The sequence below is a fragment of the Triticum aestivum genome, chromosome 6A (genome assembly GCF_018294505.1).
Source record: "Triticum aestivum cultivar Chinese Spring chromosome 6A, IWGSC CS RefSeq v2.1, whole genome shotgun sequence".
In the NCBI taxonomy this organism is placed as follows: Eukaryota; Viridiplantae; Streptophyta; class Magnoliopsida; order Poales; family Poaceae; genus Triticum; species Triticum aestivum.
This window is the reverse complement of record NC_057809.1, coordinates 154,063,345-154,072,817: the sequence shown is the minus strand read 5'-3', so window position 1 is coordinate 154,072,817 and position 9,473 is coordinate 154,063,345. Positions and strand designations below refer to the sequence as shown.

General features: G+C 38.0%; 1 long non-coding RNA gene across 1 annotated transcript; it reads left to right on the top strand.

Moving 5' to 3' along the window:
* Positions 1–269: 269 nt before the first annotated feature.
* On the top strand, positions 270–9,074 carry LOC123132587 (uncharacterized). Its single transcript, XR_006464903.1, has 5 exons — positions 270–526; positions 748–874; positions 990–1,652; positions 1,830–6,473; positions 6,588–9,074. It is a non-coding gene; the product is annotated as an uncharacterized lncRNA (long non-coding RNA).
* Positions 9,075–9,473: the final 399 nt, after the last annotated feature.

The following is a 9,473-nucleotide window of genomic DNA, read 5'->3' as shown; positions in this document are numbered from 1 at the left end:
TATATGTATTTCACAGAATCAAACGTTTATTGAAAAATGTATTTTTTAGTGGAGATTAGCTATGTATGTAATATGCCAATAAAAAAATAAAGCAGCCAGGTTGTTAAAAATAAAACGTAATATGCCTAGGAAGACTAGCACGCAACAATCGGATCTCACACCATTAAACCTGCCCTATCCCTTTGTAAAAGAAAAAAAAAATCAATGCCCATTATTGTCCCACGGGAGAGCCTACTCCTCTCCGAACTCATCTAAAGATTGCAAACAAACTTAAAACACGCAGACTCCCCAACAGGTCTCCCCAATCTTCCTTCTCACGAAAGCTCCTACAGTCCTGCCCAATCGATTGATCCATCAACTCATCGCTCTGACCAAAATATTTTAGCATGCATATCTAAGATTGATCCATCAACATCACTTCCTGGCAGATGAATTTGGAAGTTTCAGCAGCGAAGGAAGATGCAACAGGGTACAGTAATGATTGATCTTGGAGATTGCTGTGCACAAGAGCAACGTCAAGCTACAGGTTCATTCGCGGAACATCCTCCAATCTTCCTTCTCACCAAAGTTCCTACAGTCCTGCCCAATTGATCGGCCATCTGGCGCATGTTCTTCCTGTAACATCTTCGTTTCTCGATATTCATGCCCAATCTCTGTTTCTTTGCTTTTCCGCTTCATGTATATTGTGTATCTCATACGCTATCAACTCATCGCTCTGACCAAAATATTTTTGCATGCATATCTAAGATTTATCCATCAACATCACTTCCTGGCCGATGAATTTGGAAGTTTCAGCAGCGAAGGAAGATGCGGCAGGGTACAGTAACGATCGAGCTTGGAGATTGATGTACACAAGAGCAACGTCCAGCTCCAGGTTCATTTGCGGAACATCCTAATTAGATTTTCGTTATTCTGTCCAAATATACCACAATCTGTTCTCTTTCATAGCCACCTCTTTTCCTAATTTCCGTAATTGGCAATTTGTGCAGGTGCTATTAACCATAGAGCGTCTGGAATTTGTTATTTCCACACGTATGTGCCTAATCCTAAAGAATTATATCTGCTCTTCAATCATTGTACCAAGCTCAGATTATTTCTTCTTCTCATGCTGAAGGTTTGATACTAAGTTGCTAACACAATTCATATAATTTACCTCTTTGGTTATTAACCAGTATGATCAAGGTTGTCAGAATCGCGATTTTGAATCGGATCGGAGCTCTGATGGTAGAATCATAAATTGTAGAATCTTCACTACCAGGATCGTAGAAACGTAGATTTTATGAACTAAAATCGTAGAATCAGATGGGTAAGTTTGGATCGTAAAGTCGTAGAATCGTATAACAGAATCGCGATTCTAACAACCTTGAGTATGATAGCTTTTCCAACATAAGGCCATGATCATGTTGGACCTATCTGGAACTTGACGTGGATGGAGAAAAGCTGTATGACGAGAACCCAACAAACAACCAGTTTTTTTTTGCGAGTACTGAGATAAGCCAGCATATCAACATTATCCTGATTTGCTCCTTTGGCGTATGAGAAGCGCACCACGAGCAAGCCATGGTCTATTTCCAAGAAGGTGGCTATATATGATGTACCCAGCTTCAGGCCAAAGATCATTGCCAAAGTTTTCATTAGCTACGCCACGTTGGGTAAGCCACCCATTTAAATCTTTTGTTCTAGGTATACAATACGTATTTGATGTTGCATAGAAACAAAACTACATTCATGAACAACAGGGAAGTATCATGGTCTTTTTTTCCATATTGAATTCAGAAATTGTTGATTTTTTATTGGATGAAACTGAATTTTCAAAACAATGTCACCAGATGTCCTTAATGCAGTTAACCACGGAGGGAGTGCACTGATAGTAGATGGCAGACATAATACTTGAATTTCATACATCACAACTGTAGGATAACATGGTAAAATGGTAAGCAGGGTGAGTAAGAGTAAATGGATTTACATTACGAAAGGATTATTGATGTTTTCTGTCATTTTGTAGACATCCTCTAGGTTACGTGGTATTCTGGGTACAATTTATTATTCATAAAGCATGAAAAAATTCAAGCATGGTCTATGCGTGCAATAGTTGCTCGAGCATCTGGAATACTTTGTGTCTATTCTTCTTTTTCTTTTTATCTTTATATAACTGAATCATTTGATCTCTCATTGTTGTTTGCGTTGTGTACAATTGTAGGATGCTATGAAAAAAACTTATCATTTTGTAAGACGCACTCAGTATTTTATTCGTACTAGCACAAATACCCGTGCGTTGCAACGGGGAACAAAACAAACCTCACTTCACTGACCCAATGGCTCAAGACCTCCTCCTCCTCTCGCCGCGCCCCATCGCCAGACATGATGCCATCAACAAACTCCTTGAAATCTTCCACACTGCCACACGAGAAACAAAATAAATGTTAGGAGTGTTGTCCAAAGACCCTCCATCTTTGGCTAATATAACAGAGAAAAGTGCGGAGTTTGTGTCACACACAGTAGGGACTCCGAGTCCAACTCCTTGTACTTTGGTGACGGGCGCTAGTGGGTCGAGCCGAAAAATAATAGTGAAGATTTGTTTTGGTCTTAGAAAAATATAGCATATGACCAACAAATAATGAAAAGTTTTTATTGTGATTTAGACAAAAAAATTGCATGTGTTATCGTAATATGCTTGAGTTAAACAGTTCTGATACGTCAAATATTAGTATCACAATATCGTATCTTGGTTTGTGACGTCAATAATTCATATATAAAGAAGTAGTTCACCCATGGCAGATGCACCTAAACACAACACCTCGCAATTTAGCTACAAAAAAGCGGTTCAAGATGATTTAGACACAAAGAAGAAATTCATCAGTTCAATAACTGAATAAGCCTCGGGGCATGTAGGCAAACTATGATATTTTTGGGCCATAATTACCAAATGTGTATATGGGGTGAAGCAATTCTTGGTGTATGTTCATTTAAAATGGTATTCAATTTTTCTTGTCGAATATCTTATTGTTTTTCAACAAACTTATATTCTAATTAGATTGGAATCACATTAAAAATTTAATTTATCTTTAAACTTATGTTTTGTTTTACTGGTTAAATTTTACGTTAAATCCCTATAATTTAATTTTAAATAACAGACATATATTTAATACTTTATTTCTTGTTTATTATTTTGCAATTCACATGTAAATGAAGTTGTATTTTTTATCCATGTAATTAATAAAATATGTCTAATATTATTATCGGGAATTATAATGCACGGATGTGTCTGCTCATCCCTTCAAGCGCGATAGGCGCCACGCCATTTAATGTGTGAGACCGGTCATGCATGTGATGATGATTCGATTGATTGCTATTGTCATGTCCTCCGTGGGTGATGTTGTTAAGTCATGCGTTAGTACATCCCATTATTTTTTTGAACAACATAAAATCTTGATCGACCATGATCTAAGTTTCTTTTTTTAGTGCAAAGGCATCTAACATTGTATGTGCTCACGTTAAGCTCAACTTGTATGCACGTTCCCATAAAAAAAATCCTTATACGCATGTTTTTATATATTCCTGATAGATCAGACCGGCCGCTCATGTATGATGATCCCATTGCATGCTACTGTCATGGTCGCCGTGGGTGATGCTCTGTAAATCGCGCCTTAGTGCATCGCATTAGTTTTCTGAACAACTCAAAATGTTGATTGATCATGATCTAAGTTTCTTTTTCAAGTGCAAAGGCATCTAATTTTGTATGTGCTCAAGTTGTACGCGTCCATAAAAAACATGTTTTTATATAATTCTTGATAGTCCTTTCTGCTTTTCTTCTTCTTCTCTAATTTGAATGTGTCCAGATGGACTCTCCTTCCCATAGGGGAAACCATTCTGTCACATCTTTCACATATGGAATCTTCCTTCTCGAGTCTATCCTCAATACATGACTACCTTCCTTTCCTGCCTCATCTTGCGCATGGACCCGAAATCCCTCTCTTTCCTTCATTATTGTTTCAATCCCTCTTTCCTTCCTTACTGTTTTTGCATATGGCCCAAAGCGAGATGACCCACATGACTCCCATGGGCTTGCTTTGATAAACCCCCATGGGCTGATCTCACGCGAGGGATAAACATAACGAAAGTTTTTTAGGAAAAAAAATACTTTATTAGTATCACCTTGGATAAAAAAACAATATAATATGAGTGAACGGATCAAAAAAACGGAGAAACGCACTGTGCTTTATTAGAAAAAAAATGTTTATGCGTTGCAATGGGAGAAAAATCACATACTCATGCTTTAGGGAGCAAACACCCTTGCTATAAACCAGGTGAAAATATAGCTAAATGGAATGATGAAGATGTAAGCTCACCACGACCTTCAATGACTGGTGGCGACTGCCGGCACGGCCGTCTATGAAGATGTAAGGTCACCCAGGCACCAAACCAACCTTCTACACATCCTCACGAGACGATGGCCTAACACCTGCTCGAGTGTTGCTATCGCCGCCATCGTCAACCCACACACCATCCTCCTGCTAGCACCAGGTACAGATGATAATTGGAACTGTAGGTATACCAAAATATTTTCATGTGTTGCAATAGAGAAAAAGATTTCTTTGGCATTATTTTTTATGATTATTCCAATAGATTGACTTAAAAAATAATGCAACTATGGATGTTATTTTTCTCTTAATGCATTGTTTCATCAACATACATTCATAATACTATCAAGTAAGCCCTCGAAAAATAATAAATAATAAAATAATAATACTATCATGTATGCCACGTGGTGATTCCACATTTTACTTCACTTCCCATTTTTAACCATACTTCATGTAGGATTTTTGATTAATCCGAATAGTCACTTTGGAGCATGGGCACATTGTAGTCGTTTTTAGAAACATGTTTCTATCCAAAAAATTAAAAAAATGTAGTATATTTGTGTGAATTTTCATCAAAATTCGTGTTTGTATGTGAAAGATTAAAAGGAAGACAACTACATGCAAAAAAACCAAAATATTTTTCGCTGGATTTTTGTCTTTTTTACTTTTAATAAAATTTGGCATGTACTTGGATTTTCATATTTTTCAGGTTTATTATCTTCTTTAATTTTTTGGTGGCGACGTTGTCTAGTCACGCACATACATTTGTTCCTACTTTTATGGATGTACAGATGCATTTTTCCTAGCAAATATTGGGCGTACACATACACTTTTTCAAACCAGCTACCAATGCAGCACCATCCCAGGCCGTGCCCACAATCACGTTTTATTAGAGAATCCAATCAGCTTTAATTAAGAGCCATGCATGAGGTGGCTACGCGGCTGGGCCAGGGAGGCTGGGCTTGGGCGCGAGCGCTGTGCTAGGCCTTGGAGGGTCACTCGGCCCACCACACGAGCGGCGGGCTTGGTCGACGTTCTCGTCGAACAAGGGCATAGGCAGGAGGTGGCTTGCGGCGGCGCTGGAGGCAAACTCCGATGGGGACGGCAAGGGGCGGTGCAGATCTAGCGTGGGAGTGGTGGGGATGGGTTTCCCGCAGCCAGATCTCGCCGGATCCGAGCACGGACAACTCGTGGCGGCGGCTATGGAGCACCTGGCGTCCTGAAGAGAGAGAGAGATGTGAGGAAGAGAGAAGAAGGAAGGGAGAGAGAGAGAGAGATGCGCTGCTCATCTGCTGGTCCGGCGAGGGTCCGGTCGCCGGCGGCGAGGCGAGGTGGAGGAGGTCCGGCCGGTGCGGTCAGGCGCAGGAGGGAGCTCGAGGGGTAGCTTAGGGAAGCGACGGCGTACTGGCGCGGCTCATCCCGAATTAGCGGTACAAAATGTTTTTTTTACTTATTTATTGTGGTTATTTAATTTGGTAGCGGTTTTTTTAGTACCACCTTGAGTATATGCTTTAAATTTAAACTGAAAGCGTAAATTCACGAGAAGAAGCGTATTGTGACGGTGAACCCATGGAGATAATTCGTACTTTTTATTCGTAAATTTTTCTTACTGTTTGGCATTCTATAACCATCTAGACAGTATTTTCAGATAATTTTGTTCTCCCTGCAACTAAAGTTCAGTTCTAGACACGTTTAACTCCATGTACTACGCTTCTACGCAAAAAAGAAAAAATTGTACTGCTACCCTGAAGCAATTGAAGCGAGACCCTTCCTTCATGCAAACCAACTAGTTCAGTTGGAACCGACATTCTCGTAGATAGTGAGGTGCTTGTCGTGACTTCATTAGTTTCAAAACGTACCGGTTTATTCTCTTGGTGCTTATAGAGGTATGATATGCGTGTGTACTTTTATACGGCGAGTGTATGTACATATTTGTGAGCGTCGGCGTCTATGCTTTGTCTTTAAAAAAAAAGTTCCACTTACACATTTGCATGCATTAACTTAATGTGCTCGTGTTTTGCACTGGGAATAAAAATCGTCTACTCACATTTTGCCACTTTTCATGTTCGCCATCACCGACGATTTTCATGTTCACCACCTCCGTTCATGATGGTATGATTCTCAGTGTTCTTAATTTTTTTATATTAGCTGAAAGAGTGGTGATGGATCCAAGTGGGATTATTTCTATAAATTGTTTTATTTTTGAAAGATAGTGTGTCTCATCAGGATTCCATCGAGCGTGTTCCCTCTGCACCTCGGGGTCCTCCGCCGGCGACGGCCCCATCGAGACCTCCACTACGACGCCCCCATCAAGCTCGCGGCCGACCGTGTTCTCTCCCGCATCAGCCTGTCGCTGCGCCTCGGTCCTCCTCCGAGGTGTTCTTCCTTCCTTCGCCCTTCCTACTTTCCCTTTTCTTGTGGAGATAATTCTTTGGCATCATCCTCTTCATCTCCGCTTATCAATTTCCATGGCCGCTTGTTCCGTCACCGGGGCATGCATATATAAACTGATGAAATTAGATGTAAAAGAGCAATATGGGATTATTAACTGAAAGGAGAACACGTGGCTTTTGTATAGGTGAGTCAATCGCACACACTGTCGTTGGGTAGCCCACTATAGATAAAAATAAATTATGAATCCTTCTACAACAGAGTGAGCCGAGGCCGGAACACATGTACTGCTGCGGCAGCCCAATACGGGGATAGAAAAAAGGAAAAAGCGGACGGGAATTTTAGTACCACCTCGAAAAGGAGCGGAAGAAAATAACTTCAAACTGAAAGCATAAATTCACAGCAAAAAAACGTATTGTGACCGTGAACCCACAGAGTCAATCCGTGCTTTATTATTAGGGATAGATTTTATACGCTGTATCTAATATTTTTAGATGTACAGGTGGCACTTATGAGTTTGAATTTCTGTCGGTCGGTAGCCAAGTGAATGAACCTATTTTTATATAAAAATCTCATCCACTATAGAAACATACACTTTAATTTGGTCAACTCTTAATACACAATTCTACTCCGTATTGTCCTTTCAGTGTGAAAAATAATTTCTTTAATATGTGCTACATTTATATTATTGGCTAACTAATTATAAAGGAAACAATGGCTCTTAGGCATAAACTGCACCTTTGCTTTTAAATATAGCATGTGTTTTCAGTCTGAATAATAATTTATAAACATCATGTTTATGTATATGTTGTAGGCTAAAGGAAATATCGGAAAGCAACTACACATTACATGTTATGGAGTATGTTCTTTGTTATGGAACAACAGGCTCCTACTATGCCATATTAAAAATAGAGATATTTGTATATTTGAGGGGGCTATGGGCCTCAAAGGGTGAAAACAAAGGTTCGGAATAAAGGAATGCAAAGGATCTTAGTGTAATGCTTGAACAGACGATATAACTAAAGGTCTAGGTCAGCGATGTTCCTCTGAGCCAAGATCTCCTAGCACCATGTTACAAATTAAATATCTTCTATATCATTTCTTCTAATTGTTCGACATGCCAAGTATCATCTTTCCATAACAGTTAGGGATACAAGACTCAGCAATGGAATAGTTGGATATATGCTAGCTTCGATTGGCAGGTTCGATTAGAATCAATAGTTTAATTTAATTTTGCATACCCTCTAGATTGCAAATTCAAGACGCTATTGTGTTGCGATGTGAGCAGAGCATGCTCGAGCTATTTCGACCATTGTTTTTAGAATTGTTTGAGTGTATATGTTCAGTACTGGTGTTGTACTATCTTCACTTCTATTGCAGAGTATGCCCTTCTTTTCCTGTCATACTAAGGTCACCAGATCAAATCTGATGGGGGCCATTCCATCACAAACATTTTATATTTCACATGTAGTCCTTTCTCCATGATTCAGCCACGCATGAAATTGTTTCTTCTCTTTCCATTGTATATGATTATCCATGTCACAAGGGCAAAGCTTACTTCCAACATGCATAGGAACTATAACCTCCGTCGTAAATTACTTAACTAAGATTTGTCTAGATACGGATGCATCTAGACACGTTTTTAGATACATCCGTATCTAAACAAATCTGAGAAAAGTAATTCAGGACGGAGGGAGTATATAATTGAAAAATTCAAAATGTGGTGCATGCATGCTTCTTATTTGTAGGTTTACAGTAGAGAATTATTCTCTCCGAGCATAGCATCCTATTTCTATTTTGCCATTGGATAGTCAGACTGATCCTTGCGCAACACTTAGTCATTTTTTAGATTCACTCCATATTAATGGTAGTAAGATGTTATGAATATATTTCATAATACTAAAAATCAATAATATATCTTTTTCATAATATTCAAATGTAAGAATTTAGCTGGAACAACAATTTTTTAAGGAACGATGTAATTTTACCAAGTAAGCATATCATTTCTACTTCAAAACCTAAGATTTATAGGACTACATGTGCTAAACAAAATGTATGTGGTTTTCCACTGATATTTGTGAAAACGCACATAACTACAGTGATCCAGACCAGTAGTTACATTCATAACAATTTTACTGGGATGATGGTGCCGATAAATCTTTAGAGAACGATGGAACTTAATAAAAATTATATGTAACTTTTGGTCCTACTAATTATAGTACCATTTTTTGGGATAATATTGTGCCAGTTATTACATGTTCGAAAAAGTAATATCTCTTCTGCTTATTCATAAAATTCTTATTCAATTTGTAAAAGATTTTACAATAAATAAATGTTACCTAAATGTGTAATCTGATGATTATTAGAACTAGTTTATTTTTAGTAAATGCTTAGTTGAATTAATATAACTAGTTTATTTAATTGAATTAATAGAACTAGGAAGTGTTTAATGTTTCACCTATATATGAACATATGTTAGATATTAATGTCAAATGTTAGATGAATTAAATATAAATTATATGTTAGATATATATTTAATTTAGTTATATGAGATTTGATTATCTAATCAACATTTTATTATATAGAACTAGCTACCTTATTTTTAGTAAGAAAATTAATAGAACTAGTTTAGTTGAATTAGTTGAATTAATTAGTTGAACTAGTTAGTTGAATTAGTTGAGCTACTTTATTTAGGTATATTTTTCGTAAGTGCTTAGTTGA